Consider the following 16,992-nt stretch of genomic DNA (forward strand, 5'->3'; position numbering starts at 1 on the left):
CCTAACTGAGACACTATTGGCTTCTGTTAATTCATATTTTTCTCTCTGACAAGATTGAGATAATCAGGAAGCAGCATACATAACAATCACAGATTTTCAAACTGGCCCACTCTCAATGGCAACATTCCTTCCTTATAAGACATTTCTGGAGTTCATATGGCAAACAACCCAAGTGACTAGAAAGTCTAATGGTTTTTTGTTTGTTTGTTTGTTTTGTTTTGTTTTGAACTGCACATTGCATTCTGAGGTCCCCTTTATGAAGCACTAACTCAATAGGCTTTTCTTAGTATTTGAGGGAAGTTTAATAAGTTTCTTATGGAGTTAAAAGCTATTAATAGATCAGAAGCATACATAAGGGAACTGGGGCTGGATATAGCTCTATCATAGAGTTTTCATCTAGCATACACAAGGAGGTCCTGGGTTCAATCCCTGGTACCCAAAAGGAAAAGTTATGTGAGTGATTGATACCCAGAAAATATTGTATAGAAATCTCATATTTAAACACTGAACTGCTTCATCCCATTTCAGTTTTGTGCCCTGAACACAGTAGGTGCATTTGGTTATGGAAAACTAAAAGCTAAAAACAAAAATGTAGAAAATAATCCATTATTATGTACATATATGAACTTATCCATTTCCCCATTTAAGGAGAGGTATAGTTCTTGTAGAAGATGTGAGATCATTCCCACCATCCCAATACATACCACTGTTCCTATTCCTACAAACAAGGTTGAAGGATTCCCCCAAAAGAGTAGAGAACTGCCTATGAGCGTGGTAGCCGCTGCCCTTCATGGCCAATTGAGGGAGAAGTGGAGAGTCTATTTAATAACAATCCCAACTGGCAGCTTTGAAGAAAAACTGCAGATTGCTTGAGAGAATTCAACTCGCTTCACTAATATTCCCCTTAACTTTGGGAAAGTATATGCCTGCCTTCTGAAAGATGAAACATGGCCATAATACTGTAGTTAAGCTCTTAATCTGTGTCTTAGTTATGGTTTCTATTGCTGTGATAAAACTCAGTGACCAAAAGCTTAGGGAGGAAAAAGCTTATTTCATCTTACAGCTTGTAGTCCATCATCCAGGGAAGTCAAACAGGAACCTGGAGGTGGGAGGGAGATGATGGTGAGGCCATGGAGAAGTGCTGTTTACTGGCTGCTCCTCATGGCTTATTCAGCCTGCTTTCCTATAGTGCCCAGGACCACCAGCTCAGGAGTGGCACTGTCCCCTGTAACCTGAGCCCTCCCAGATCTACCATCAATCAAGACAATGCTGCACAGACTTGCCCATAGGCTGATCTGGTGAGGGCATTTCTCAGTTGAGATTTCCTCTTCTAAAAGGTTTCTAGTATACCTAAAGCCAGCTAGCACACTCTGAAAGCAAGTCATTTTGTTAAGTCAGATGCAAGAGCTCTATTCCAAATTAATAACTTAAATTGTTGGCTGAATTTGGTCTTCTGCCAGCAAATTCAAGGACATGAAAAATTTGAAGATATATGAAGAAGTTGAAAACCCTCATCATTAACTTCTGGTTATTATTGTTTCAATAAAGAGAGAATTTTTTATAATAAATGATTGATGAAGATGGTGGTGGTGATGATGATGATACTAAACAATTAAAATAACACAAAGAGTAAGTTTATAAGTTGATCATCTCCCTGGATATTAGTGCTAAATTTTGGGGCAGATCTGGCTTTTGCCCATGATTTTCAGTCTTTTTAATAATAATACATTCTATTTTCTCTAAGAAAAACCAATGAAAAGAAGGAACAACAAATACATCTAGAGATTTTGTTTATGAATGCTTATTATTTCAGTTGAGCTGAGAGTGGTCTATTAATTCTCATGCCATGTTGACTCACTCAAATGAAAGACTTATTTTCTACAGAAGCACTTAATGAACACAGATGCAGAGCCTCCCTTCACAAACAGAGTGTGGAAATCTTCCTGCTTTGTGCTTCTCTTCCATACACAATCCTGGTCTATAGATAAATGTCAGCCAAGTCGAGAGGACAGTGTACTCATCATGGCACTCAGCCAAAATATCAGGCACACCCCAAAACTTCCTTTACCCCTTTCCTCACTTCCTAGTGTGCTCCTTCTGGGGAAGATAGCTGTTCCCCTCTTTTAAAGACTCTTCAGCTTGCATGCATACACTATCCATGCACACCTCTAACCTATGCCTCCCTTGCTGTCCTTATGGACTGTCTTAACTCCAACAATTAGTGCTCTGTGATGCAAAAGAACAGAAACAAATATGCTTACATCTCAGTAATTAAACTCAGCAAACACCTTTCTTGTGTCAGTGATGGACTGTGGAATTAGTCCTGCATCCTGTGGCTGTGACATCATCTAGGACATGTGGCCATCATGGCTGTCCTAGCAAGAGATGACAGAGTAGCAAGAAGACTCTCTACTCTTACCTATTTAAGACTGGAAAGCTTACATACTTTTGTTTGTATTTCTTGCAAAAATTCATGTCCTGATTTAATTACATGCAATCTTCCTGCCTGTCTAGGAAGGGGGAAAAGTGGGTAGACATTGTCTCTTCCACAGATTCATTTACACATATACATATTTCTGCTTAGAATGCAGACTATTCTAGGACTGACACATCATTTTCTCTAAGAGCAGTGGAAGCCAGTAGTTAGACAGTCCATTCATTCATACTGTTGTCTATCTGACTGCTACATGAAGTAATAAAGCTGGTTCCATTCCAGAATCCACTCTTTTAAGATGGAGATCATAAGATCAGAGAGAGTAGGGGGGCAAATATGAGTGAAGTACAATGACGTAATGTATGAAATGTCATAGTAAAATCCATTACTGTGTATGCCAGCTAAATAAATGGAATCTGCAAAGACAGATACTACAGATGTCTTTAGTGTGTGTCTCAATGGCCGCTCCCTACTCCTAAATGGCATGTTCCCTATTCTAGCTCATGGATGTCATAATTCAGTTTGATTTTATAGACAAAGAAGTCTTTCACCACTTCTAAACCATTCCTTAAACTTATTTCTTAAAGTGTTAACTCATTATCTCAATTATCTTCATACCAAGCCATCAAAACTAATGTTAGCCCTCAAACCTGGTGATTTTCCAGGCAATAAGAAATATAGCATATTATATATAACACATAACATTGACCACGGTCTGGTCAATCATAAAAAAGTTGGCTTCAAAAATTACAAAATGCACTTAATGTCAAATTTTCCATTTTAAATATTTTTTGCACTAGGCTTTTTAAAATGCATACATATGTGCATATATATATAGTATGGGGGTTTTGTTGGTTTCATTGTTTGAGACAGTATCTTGCTGTGTAACCCAGGCTGGCCTCAGAGAACCTCCTGTTGTTCCTGCCTCCACTTCTGCAGTGCTGGGATTAGGAGCATGTGGCAGCACCTGCCTGACTTCTGTGTCAGTTTCCCTGTTTCTGCCATGAAGAGGAAACACATTTCTCTTGGCTTCTGTGTTTTCAGATTCATCTTCACTGTTATTGAGGCCAACCATGGACATCTCAGCCACACCCACGGAGAGTGGGAAGACAAAGGGAACCAGCATGCGAAATGAGGGCGTATCTCAGGGAGCGTTAATGGTGTTCATCCCATTACTTCTCTTTCCCCTTGAGTCCTCACTGATGTCAAAAGCAGATGAAGCACTTTCCTTGCAGTGTTTGCTGGGGCAAGAAATCCAACTCTCTGGAGCTGTGCTGTTCTGATTGTACATGCTCTGTTGGTTGCTTCCAAGCGGCTATATGTGAAGAGACATCTTCGTAAGACCTGTCCTCCATTATAGGCAGCTTAGAAATTTAAAAAAAAAAAAATGTACCTTATACTCATCCTACATTTCCTATTGATTTCTCAGCCCACCTATAATCCTTAACTGTGTTTTTAAACCACAGTAGAGGTCTTTTGTAATTTGTATATGAATTCATTCCAGCATGGTTCTTTATCAGTACATGAGGTGGCATGATGGAGAGATTAGAAGACCAGATCTGAAAACAGACAGACAGTCCTTTGTCTTTGTATTCCAGTTCTGATACCAATTAGCTGTGTGTCCTGTGGCAAGTTGCCTAACCACTTTGGGTCTCAATATCTTCATTTTTAAAATCCTTGAAGCAGCAGAAGAGTCCTACAGCTAACAGAATTACTTCCTTAAGACTTTGACCAGCTCTCCATGGCCACCCCGCAAGCTGATTTATCTCTGTCTCCATAGACTTGATCCTCATCCCATTTCCTCGGGACACTGGAACATTTTGGGTGCCTCACTAACTTTTGCTTATTCCCTATTGATCTCCCCCAATAGTCTCTAGGCACAGGACCACAAGTGGGGATGTTATTACATATCTAAAATATCTGGAGCAGATCCCAACCTGCAGTTGGTATTCTATCAGTAATGTTTTAAAAGTAGTTGTGTGGTTCTGGGGATTGAATTTGGGGCTTCACTCATGCCAGTCAAGTGCTCCACCACTGAGCTGCATCCCCATCTTCTGTTAGTAAGTTCTTAAGGAGAATAATGATTTATAATCTAAGAAGAGATGCATCAAAGGATGGAATTGTTTCCTGAAACACAAAATTTAGGTTACTTGACTAACAAGAGGTTCACCAAAAAGGAGAAAAAATTTAAATCAATCATAATGTATACCTTATTAATTTAATCCTCAGCATGTGGGTGGATGATGATGATAGATAATTGTCCAAATGGAAATGTAGACAGACAGATTATATGGTGATAGATAATTAGACAGATAGAAAAATTGTAGATGATAGACAGATGATTGTGTCTATATCGTCTGGAAAGTCTTACTAACTTGCCCAAGGTCATGTGACTAGGCAGCACCAGGCCCCAGGATCTATGCCTGAGTCTTCTGGTTTTGTAGTTTTTTTGTTTGTTTGTTTGTTTTTCTCATGTGATATAGACCAAAAGCAATAAAGAAAAAAATATTTTTGGTATGTCCATCTCATTTTTTAAAACTGTTGCATGATTCTCCTTATACAACTATATTACATTTGGTTAATTAGTCAAAGGAAAGGCTAAGCAAGTTTTGTTCCTAACTAACCAAAGACAGAACTTAAATTTGGACCCTTTAAAACTCCAAATACTTAGTTCCATTTGAAGGAAACTGGAAAAATTTCCTTCAGGATTTGTAATGGAAGCAGGTAATCAACAATGTGTGGCTGCTGCTCAGGAAGCCAGACTGGAGGTGGCTGTCCATCTTCACTTCCTTTGCTGTGCATGCTGTGACAGTGATAGCCCCTTCCTTCTGCACCCCAGAACCAATGATCTGAAAGGACCAGTGAGTGCACATTTTTGATAGTTAAGTAAAGTTCTGCCATGTAACCAATTTTTCGTATTTCTCTGCATAATCAGAAACAATTTTATAGCCCTGGAGAACTTCTAGTGTCTTCCTGTATCCATGGAAACATCCCCATAGTAAGAAGGATCCCCAGACTCAATCTGTGATAAAGGTATTATGCTTATAACCAAGAAGAGAGGAAGCAACTTATTACATAATGCTCTTGGCCCATTTGAGCTGCAATAATCAAATGTCACAAATAAACCCATGAGCAGTGAAGATGTATTGCTACCACAATAAAGGTAGTTATTCCAATATTAAGATGTTGGAAGATCTGGTGTCCAGCACACTCTCTTGCTCGTAGATGGCTTGTGTCCCCACAGGGAAGGTCTAAACATGTCCTGTCAGGACTAGTATAAGGTCACTAATCCCATTCATTTAATACAGTCTTAAAACACCAAAATAGTGTTGTTGGGGATTTCATTAGAGGATATTATTATAACTGTGCTCTTTGTTAGTATTTATTAGTATTAATCTGCTATTATGCCTAATTTAAGGTTAAACATTTGTGTGTGTGCATGCGTGTGCATGTGTGTGTTTAACTTGTGATGGTTAATATTGTCAACTTGAAAGGATATAAAACCACCTAGGAGACAGACCTTTGCACCTAAGTAAGTTTCTAGACTGGATTAATGGAGGTGTGAAGACCCACTCTGAACATTAGTGACACCATTCCATGGGCTAGGACTCTGCAGGAAATGAGCTGAACACCAGCGTTCACCTCTCTCTACTTCTTGGCTGTGGACACATGTGACCAGCTGCCTCATGCTCATGCTGCCCTGCTTTCCCCGCCAGGATGGACTGCACCCTCAGACTGTGAACCAAAGTAAAACCTTTCTTCCTTGAGTTGATTTTGTCATAGCAACCAGGAAAGTAACTAGCATTATGTCTAAAAAAAAAAATAGTATTCATATATAGATACACACACACACACACACACACACACACACACACACACACACACACACTGCTCAATACTAGCCACAGTTTAACCCACACTGAGAGAAGATATTGTACCAGGCTTTCTTTGGACACCAAGCAGCTCTGAAATCATGACAAGGAGACTTCTTATTAGTTATGAATGCTCGGCCTTATCTTATGCTGATTTCTTGCTAGCTCTTATAACTTAACCTGTTTCTCTCCATCTACATTTTGCCTCAGGGATTTTTACCTTTCATTCTGTATATCCTACTCCATCTAGCTGGCCAGTGGCTGCCTGGCTGACTGGCCCCAGGGGTCTCCCTCTCTTTCCTACTCATGAGTTCTTTTCCCTCCTCCCTCTCATTCTCTCTGCCTACCAGCCCCACCTATCCCTCTCCTGCCTAGCTATTGGGTGATCAGCTTTTATTTTGTTTTGTTTTGTTTTGTTTGTTTTGTTTTCCGAGACAGGGTTTCTCTGTGTAGCTTTGCGCCTTTCCTCACTCTGTAGCCCAGGCTGGCCTCAAACTCACAGAGATCCTCCTGCCTCTGCCTTCTGAGTGCTGGGATTAAAGGCGTGCACCACCACCACCCAGCTTCAGCTTTTTATTAGACCAATCAGGGGCCTTAGGCAGGCAAGGTAAAACAGCAACACATCTTTTTATAATTAAGAAAATGCAGCACAAACAAATGCAGCACAAACAAATGTAACACACCTTTACACAGTTAAAGTAACATTTCATAGCATAAACAAATGTAGCACATCTTTGCCTAGTTAAAATAATATTCCACAATATATCCCTTGCAGATAAGGAGAACTACAGCAGTTAGTCCAAACTTTTTTTTAAAAGATTTATTTATTTATTATATATACAGAAGAGGGCACCAGATCTCATTACAGATGGTTGTGAGCCACCATGTGGTTGCTGGGAATTGAACTCAGGACCTCTGGAAGAGCAGTCAGTGCTCTTAACTTCTGAGCCTTCTCTCCAGCCCCAAGTTAGTCCAAACTTTAACAAGAGAGTCAAAGTCTTAAAAATAGTTACAGACTCCAGCCACCAGAACTCCAGGTGAACCACCCACTGTTGGACCTCTCCAACTCTCTTGGTGCCTGCCTCCCACCATCCTCAATGCCTGCCCCTCTCCTCATTGCTGTGCCCCAGCCCCCTACTCTGGCAGAGAACCCCTACTCAACCAGAGGCCACACCATCCACCAGAACTTCAGACAGGCCACTCGCCCAAGGACATTCCCCACTATCCCAAATACCCCCTCCCCTTATCATCACTGTGTCCCAGCCCCCAATATGGGCAGAGAACCCTTGCTCAACCACAGGCCACATGGGCCAGAAGACCAGAGAGGAAACAGGAACCAAGGAACAAAACACTCATCTGATCGGATTCAGGGTGTTATTTCAGAAATCAGCACTAAACTCATAATCTCCCCAACCCCAGACACCTAGATGCCAGCATTAAGAACACAATCAACAACAGGCAAGGTAATATGTCACCATCAGAGCCCAGCTCTCCTCCTACTGCAAGCTCTGCATATCCCAACACTGCTGAAGCACAAGAAAAAGACCTAAACCCAACTTTATTGACCTGATAAAGGTCCTTAAAGAGGAAATTAATAAATTCCCCAAAGACATCAAGGAAAAGGGCTGGAGAGATGGCTCATAGGTTAAGAGCACTGGCACTCTTTCAGAGGTCCTGAGTTCAATTCCCAGCATCATATGGTGATTCACAACCACCTATAATGAGATCTGGTGTCCTCTTTTGGCATGCAGACATCCAAGCAAGTGGAACACTGTGTACATAATAAATAAATAAACAAACAAATAAACAAACAAACAAATAAATAAATAATTTAGAAAAATGTTGCATGGTGGTGGAGCACACCTTTAATCCCAGCACTCAGGAGGCAGAGGTAGATAAATCTCTGTGAGTTTGAGACCAGCCTGGTCTACAAAGTGAGTTCCAGGACAGCCACGCCTACAAAGAGAAATCTTGTCTCAAGAAATTAAAAACAGAAATCAAGGAAAAGACAAACAAAAAATTGGAGGAAATGAATAAGTCCCTTAAAGAAAGCCAAGGAAATGCAAAAAGTTGAGCAAAACAAATAAAACTGTTCAAGACCTGAAAATCGAAATAGAATCAATAAAGAAAACACAAATTGAGGGAATTCTGGAAATGAAAAATCTAGGAAAGCAAACAGTAAATAGAGGCAAGCTTCACCAATAGAATACAAGAGAGAACCTCAGTCATTGAAGATATGATAGAAGAAATAGAAACATCAGTCAAAGAAAATGTTAAGTCTAAAAATGCCTGACACAAAACATCCAGGAAATCTGGGACAGTATGAAAAGATCAAACCTAATAATAGAAATAGATTAATAGAATAAAGAAGAATCCCAGCTCAAAGGCCTAGACAATATTTTTTAAATAAAACCATAGAATAAAATTTTCCTGGGCTGGAAAGGTGGCTCAGCGGTTAAGAGCACTGGCTGCTCTTCCAGAGGCCCTAAATTCAATTCCCAGCACCCACATGGTGGCTCACAACCATCTGTAATGAGATCTGGTGCCCTCTTCTGGTATAAAGGCATACATACAGATAAAGAACTCATACATAATGTTTTCCTATCAAGATACAAGAAGCATACAAAATACCAAATAGAAAAGAAAGTTGCCATATAATAATCAAAACACTAAACACAGAGAACAAGGTGTGATTACTTTTTTGTTCTAGAGCTTTCAGGTGTGCTCTTGAGTTGCTAGTATAAGATCTCTCTATTCTTTCAATGTAGGCATTTAGTGCTAGGAACTTGCCTCTCAGAACCACCTTCGTTGTGTCCCATAAGTTTGGGCATGTCATGTATTCATTTCCATTAAATTCTAAAAAGTTAATTTTTCTTTATTTTTATCTTGGCCCCATTTTTAATTCAGTATAGAGTTATTCAGTTTCCATTAGTTTGTAAGATTTCTGTTGTTGTGTTATCTAGATTTAATCTGTGCTTGTCTGTTGGGATTCAGGGTGTTATTTCTATTTTCTTGTATCTGCTGAGACTTGCTTTGTGACCGAGTATGTGGTCAGTTTTTGAGAAAGTTCCATGAGGTGCAGAGAAGACATATTCTTTTATGTTTGGGTGAAAAGCTCTGTACATATCTGTTAGGTCCATTCGGTTTATAATGTCTATTAGCTCCAGTATTTCTCTATTTATTTTTCGTCTGGATGACCTGTCCATTGGTGTGAGTGGGGTATTGAAATCTCCCACTATTAGTGTGTGAGAGTCACGCTGTAGTAGTATTTCTTGTACAAACTTATGTGCCCTTGCTTTGGGGGCATAGATGCTAAGAACTAAATGTCATCTTGCTGTTTGTTCTTGTTGTTGTTTTGATGAGTGTATAGTATCCTTCTCTGTCTATATTGATTAGTTTTGTTTGAGATTTATTTTGTTAGATATTAAAGTGGCTACACCAGCTTGCTTCTTAGGTCCATTTGCTTAGAATATCTTTTTCTAACCCTTTACCCTAAGATGATGTCTCTTCTTGATGTTGAGGTGCGTTTCTTGGATATAGCAGAAAGATGGATCCTGTTTTCACTCCATTCTGTTAGTCTGTGTCTTTTTATTTGGGGAATTGAGACCACTAATATTGAGAGATATCAATGACCAATGATTGTTGATTCCTGTTATTTTGGTGGTGGTGGTGGTGGTGGTGGTGGTGGTGGTGGTGGTGAAATAGAGGAGAGAAGAGAGAGAGAGAGAGAGAGAGAGAGAGAGAGAGAGAGAGAGAGAGAGAGAGACTTTTTTTGATTTTGTTGTTATGAGATTATGTATTTACTATGTCTTCATGGGTGTAGTTAATCTCCTTAGGTTAGAGTTTTTCTTCTAGAATTTTCTGTAGGGCTGGACTTGTGGATAAATATTGTTTAAAATGGACTTTTTAAAAAATGAAGTGTGATGATTGAGAATTTTGCAGGGTATAATAGTTTGGGCTGGCATCTATAGCCTCTTAGAGTCTGCAAGACATCTGTCCAGGTATTTCTGGCTTTTAGAGTCTCCATCAAGAAGTAAGGTGTAATTCTAATAGGTCTGCCTTTATGTTACTTGGTCTTTTTCCCTTGCAGCTTTTAATATTCTTTTCTTTTCTTTTTTCTTTTTTTTTTTTTGTTCTGTATGCTTTGTGTTTTGTTTATTATGTGGTGAGGAGATTTTCTTTTGTGATCCAGTCTATTTGGTGTTCTGTAAGCTTCTTGTATCTTTATAGGTATATCGTTCCTCAGGTTGGAAAAATTTTCTCCTACAATTTTGTTAAATATATTCTCTGCGTTTTTGAGCTGTGTTTCCTTTCCTTTTTCTATTCTTTTTTTTTTTTTTAAGCTGAGGATCGAACCCAGGGCCTTGAGCTTGCCACTGAATCCCCAACTCCTTTTTCTATTCTTATTACTCTTATGTTTGATCTTTTTGTAGTGTCTGTCAGGTCTCACCCAACCTGTCGAATGTTTCTGAATAGGGGAGTAAGGACTGAGAAATGACAGATGGGAAAAATAGAGACATAAAGAAAAATACGGAGACACAGGATAGCTTCTGGAGGACTCTGAGTCAATACTACAGTAGCCTTGAGTTTATTTCTCACAGCCTTTTTATACCCAAAGCAAGGGGGACAAAAGACCTCGCCCTCTCAATGACATCATCGTTCAAGGAACACATAAGTGTAAAAACATCTCCTTAATTCTCAAGGCCATACATCCTGTTATCCAGCCTTAAGGAGCAAAGATAAGCTTGAACTCTCTGTCCTTGAGTCAAGATGGAATCAAGCCACAAACTGGAGTCAGTGTGAAGTGTCCCAGACTTGTGGATGTTTTATGTTAGGGATTTTTTTTTTTTAGATTTAACATTTTCTTTGACTAATGAATCTATTTCCTCTATCATGTCTTCAATGCCTGAGATTCTCTCTCCCAGCTCTTGTATTTTGCTGCTGATATTTGCATCTGTAGTTCCTGTTTGCTTATCCAGGTTTTTCATTTCCAGGATTCCTTCGGTTTGTGTTTTCTTTATTGCTTCTGTTTCTATTTTCAGGTCTAGAACAGTTTCTGTCATCTTTCTGTTTGTTTTTTTCTTGGTTTTCCTGGCATTCTTTTAGGGATTTATTGATTTTTTTTCCATTTTTTGTTTGTTCTTTTCCTCTATTTTTAAGGCATTTTTTTTCATATCTTCTTTAAGGACCTCTATCATCTTCATAAAGTCATTATTAAGATGGTTGTCTTGTGCTTCTGCTGTGTTGGATTGTTCAGATCTTGCTGTTACAGAATAGCTGGGCTCTGGTGGTACCACGTTGCCCTTTCTGTTAGTGATTATGTTCTTACTCTGGTGTTTAGGCGTCTGGATTTGGGGTGATCATAGGTCTAGGCATTGATTCCTGCATTTGTCTTTGTTGGATGGTTATTTTGTTCCTTAGTTTCTCTTTCCTCTCTGTTCTTTTGGCCTAAATGACCAAGGGTTCTGGTGACTACCATGTATGTCTTCAAGTCCAGATGATGTCCCATCTAGGGATTTTTGGTCTAGGGGGTCTCTAGATCCAGCCTGGCCTCTGGTAAAGCCAAAGTCTTCTTTTGACATTGTAGATGAGGGTATGGAACTCAGGGAAGGGGGTGCAGTCTGGGGTTGCTAGATCTGATCTGGCTTCTGGGGTCCCTAGGACTGGCCTGTCTACCAGTACAGCTGCTGGGGCTGGGGTCCCTAGATCCAGCCTGTGCTCCAGTAAAGCTGAAATCTGATTCTGAAGTTGTAGGTCAGGATATGGGGTGGGAGGGATGCAGTCTGGGGGTGTTGGGAAGGTTTAAAAAGGTTTTGTGGGCAATAGGCAGTGTCTTACCTGGGGTTTCTAGGACCAGCCTGGCCTCCTATAAGGCTGCCAGGGTTGTGGGCTCTAGTGTAGAGCCCGGGGGGTGAAGTATGGGTTATTGGATGGTTTTAAGGAGTGTTAGCTGGTCATGGACAATGCCTTGCCTGAGGTTCCTAGATCCTGCCTGGCTTCTGGTAAAGCTGAAGACTTCTTCCAAAGTAGTAGGTCAGGATATGGAGCCCAGGGGTGGGGGTGGGCAGTGTGGGGCTGTTGGACAGGCTTAAAGGGGCTTAGTGGGTGATGGGCAGTGTTTTACATGGGGTCCCTAGGATCAGTCTGGCCTCTGATGAGTGGGTCTCATGTATATATTTTTAATTGCTTTAAAAAATAACATTCATTAATTCATGATCCCTGAACAATATTACCACACATCTCTCAAGTGTTGGAGAAAATACATATGGTAGTACATCTTTGACTGCATCCCATTCTCTCATGATTGATGAACATCTTCACAATTACTACTCTTCAGTGTGTTGGAAGACATCGCCACCAGTAGTTAGTTCCCCTTCTTGTCCAGCAAGTGATCTAATTACAGAATCCTGTTCTGAGAATTTTACCCTTAGAATTGCTTTTGGCATCAATTGTGTGGGCTTTGAAATGGGCTCTTAATTAAAAATTCAAAATGCAAAATGATCATGTGAAGGTGCAGGAAACGCTGGGATTTAAGTGAGAAAACAATGCAGAAAAGAGAAAGTAGCCAAGGCTACTTGATTTAATAGTTAAGGGTTATTAAGTAAAAACTCCAGTGGCAGCTGTGGTCTACCAACTTATGGGCTATTTGTCAGGAAGGCCTGAGGGGCTCCCACACCCACCATAACTAGTTCATAAGAAAAGCACTTTGGGCACAAGATTCGGGGAAATCAAAGTGGAATTGAACTGGAAGCTCCCACTGTGCTGGAAAGTGAAAGGCAGGCTGTTGAGAGTCTTACCTAGCTGAGACACTTGCAAACTACAATACCAACCCTCCAGGTAAGCAGTACCTACTTGTGCAGTAGTGACAGACGAAAGGGTGAATGCTGTGCACAGTTCCCATCCTGGGAAACTAGACCTGGCTTCCAGGAATGGAGGGAGGGAAAAGACAGATATCTGAGAAATGTTGGAAAATCGAGACCTCAGATTTACCCTATTTCGGGAGGTAAAAGATGAGGCATCTGTTTTCAAACTATCGTTGATCATCAGTCCTAGTTTTCTGGTCTGGCACTTTGGTGGCATAGGGAAGAAAATGTTTTTTGAGTTTCTGGATAAAGAGCCCAAGTATGGTAGAGCCATCAGAAAGTCTGAGGAGTGTAATCACAATAGAGATTAATAAGGCAAGGGACACAGGTGTGCCACTGAAACATGCACTGCATGTGCAGGGCTGAGAGTGAACACACACACACACACACACACACACACACACACACCAAGAACTTTCTGATATTGATGCTGTTTTGTTAAATGCTCACATTGTCAAACTGCCTTCTAAATAGTCATGGTTATGGCTATAGATTTTGTCCATATATAATCTCCTCAGGCTTGGTCAGAAACACCTCTTATTGTAGTGAGTAGTGGCTAAGGCTGACAATACATGACTGCTGAGTGCCCAATCATAAATGGGACATCTGCATCAATGCTCACCCCTCACGGTTCAGGAGACATGTGGAAGATAAGGCAGAAAGGGAATCTAAGAGCTAGAGGATGGGAAAGATTGCTATGGAATGCTGGCTTCTTAACACGGCATGACGGTCACACACGTGTACTCACACACGTGTACTCACAGCAACTGCACAAAATCAGGCCAGTTAAAAAAAATGCCAACATGAAGTGGGGAGGAACTCCCAAGGCCCCACCGCTGGCTGAAGAGCTATTGGCGGTCGATGCTCTAGGGAAGAGAGAGACACAAGGTTGTTGGGGGCAGGAGGCCAACCTCCTACAAATGCACAGAAGCAGCACTATGGAACTCAGTGGGATTTTAAAAATCAACACGAAGGTGGGAGGGAGACGTGTTGAGAAGCCGGGTTGGGGGAGTTGGAGAGAAGGAACGAGAGTGGATGTGATCAAGACTCATTGTGTCTGTACATGAAATTGTCAAAGAATAACTTATCCAAGTGACAATGAAAAGCAAGTTGTGATGTTAATGTTCCCATTTTCATTGGTTCCACTTAATGAACACCTTAAATTACAATAAAGACTTCAAGTCCTTTGAGCTACATAAGTATCATCCTTTATTACTTTTACTACTACTCATGATCACGCAAAAAGATTTGTTTGCTTAAGAAGAGAACAGGGGAAATGATAATTAGCCCTTTATAACTTTTTATTCACCTTGCTGTTAAAATGAGTTCTTTGGGGGCTAGAGAGATGGCTCAGCAGTTAAGAGTACATGCCAATTTCACAGGGGACCTGGGTTTGATTCCCAACACCCACATGTGATGGTTCATAACCACCTGTGTCTTCGTTAGTTTTTTGTCAAGACACAAGATAGAGTCATTTGGGGGAGGGACTCTTCAATCAATAAAATGCCTCCATAAGATTGGCCTATAAGCAAGTGTATGGGGCATGTTCTTGATTAATGCCACACCCGGGGAGGTGGTCCTGAGTTGTATAAGAAAGCAGTTTGAGCAAGCCATAAGAAGCAGGTCAGTAAGCAGCCCTCCTCCATGGCTTCTGCTTCAGTTCCTGCCTCCAAGTTCCTGTCTTGAGTTCTTTTCCTGACTTCCCTCATTGAAGGAGTATGATCTGAGTGTTGTAAGCTGAAATTAACCCTTTCCTCCCAAGTTGCTTTCGGTGATGGTCTTTACCAAAGCAATAAAAACCCTAAGCCTGAAACTCTACTTCCAAGGTACAGATGCCATCTTCTGGCGTTGGCAGGAACCTGCATGCATGTGGTACACATGCATACACCCAGGCACACACATACACATAAAATACAACCTTTTTTCATTTTTATTTCCTTGTTGAGAAAAATAGGATTTCTATAAGTCCTGCATAAAACACTTTTTTGGATAAGTGTCGTGAGTAGATTAAGCAAATCCTTTGACTGAGACAGTTACATTGCACTGAAATCTCCTTTGTTATTTCTCAGTCTGGCTAATGCCACAAGCATGAGAAACAATTCAGAAATACTCTGCCTCCTTGAAAACTTTGGAAACCTTGGAGCTGAAGGAGCCTTTCCAAGATGAGAAAGATACCCTCTTCATTCAGTTTGAGAAGCCCTTCAAGTTCCCACCGCCCAGAAGGCAACAGCAGAGTGATCAATTCTAATCAGACTCTCCACTAGGAGCATTTTTACCATCCATTGTGACTCAGAGCCCCTGGCTCACCACCAAAAATTTTACAGGAGTGTTTGCATCCAACTAGAAAATAGTAAACAGCAGGCTCCAGGCCAAGCCCATTTGCTACATCACCTCCTTGGTCTAAAATAGAACTTAGACATAAACTCATTGTTCTCACCCTTAAATCACCCAAGTGTAATAATCAAGAGTGTTTTAACATTCTGGCATTTTGTTTCTTAACCTATATATAGAGACAATGGGTGGTGAGAGTGAGTACAAAGGAATCTAATTTTATTTCCTTACCATATTATGGCATTTTAAAGATTCCTGGAGTGCCTCACTTAACCTTAAGCATATGACCACAACTTAAGAGACTTTCAGCAGCAAAGCTTGAGTACTCAAATGAAGAAGGGTCCTGTGAGTGGAGTCCTATATTATAGCATCATTTAAATATTTATTCTAAATCCTTCTCTGGAACAACCCTCAGAGTTATTAGGAAATTCCATCTTCATGGACCTGGTTCACATTTAACAACAACAACAACAACAACAAAATATCCCACAATCTATTCATCTACTTATGTCTAGATTGATTCTGAATGTTTTATGGTAATTTTAGACATTGAAATCCTCATCAGATTTTTTCCCTCTATCTAAGGATACTCAAAGCAATGTTGCTGTAAAAGTTAATCCAAGTGATTTCCAAATATATTTACCAAATACCAAGTATTATTTGAACAGATGTTTAACCCTGATTTCAAAGGACACAATATTCTTTTGATATAGGAGTTTTTATGTTTGATAAATTAGTTTCACTCCTTTCTGATATTAACTGTCTTATAGTTCACCAAAATGAAACATAACTTTGTAATTCATTCTTCCCATGTCACTTTGGAATCATGGGTTATAATGGAATATTTGGGTTTGGTAATTATTAAACTTCAGGGTGATGTCCTGCTTCCCAGATGTAATAAAAGGTTGAGGAGAAATCAGTGTTATTTAACACATGATTACACTATAAGGAGAAGTTGCAAAGAAATGAAAAAAGACTAATACTCTCTCACTTGACATGTGATGTTTTCACTAGAAAAAGATTATATTTGCCGTGTTGGGGACATGTTACCCTCCAGTAACTATGGCGCAAATGGGCTGTGGCTGCCTCTAGTGAAACTGAGACATCCATTATCTTCTTGTCATTCTACACACCAAAGCACAAGTTCTCTTGGTTCACCTGCCCTGAGTCCAGCAAAGCTGCACAGAAAGAACCATTCATCATCCAGAGAATGCAACACTAGAATATTCAAGACCCAAGACGACCTTTTGGATGAAGACATTCTTTTACTGTGGAAAAGGGAGATGGGGAAAGGTACAATGGGGGAGGGGCTCCTGAATTGATGCTACAGGGAAAGAAAGGACAAAATAAGCTAAGGAGATATACTAATTCTTTTTCTCATTACTGTGACCCATGCCTGGTAAGAACAATTTAAGGAAGGAAAGATTTGTTTGGGCTCACTGCTAAGGATGAAATCATGATGGTGACGAGGTATGAGGTAGCTGGCCACATT

Source organism: Onychomys torridus, chromosome 15 (genome assembly GCF_903995425.1).
Source record: "Onychomys torridus chromosome 15, mOncTor1.1, whole genome shotgun sequence".
NCBI classification, from domain to species: Eukaryota; Metazoa; Chordata; class Mammalia; order Rodentia; family Cricetidae; genus Onychomys; species Onychomys torridus.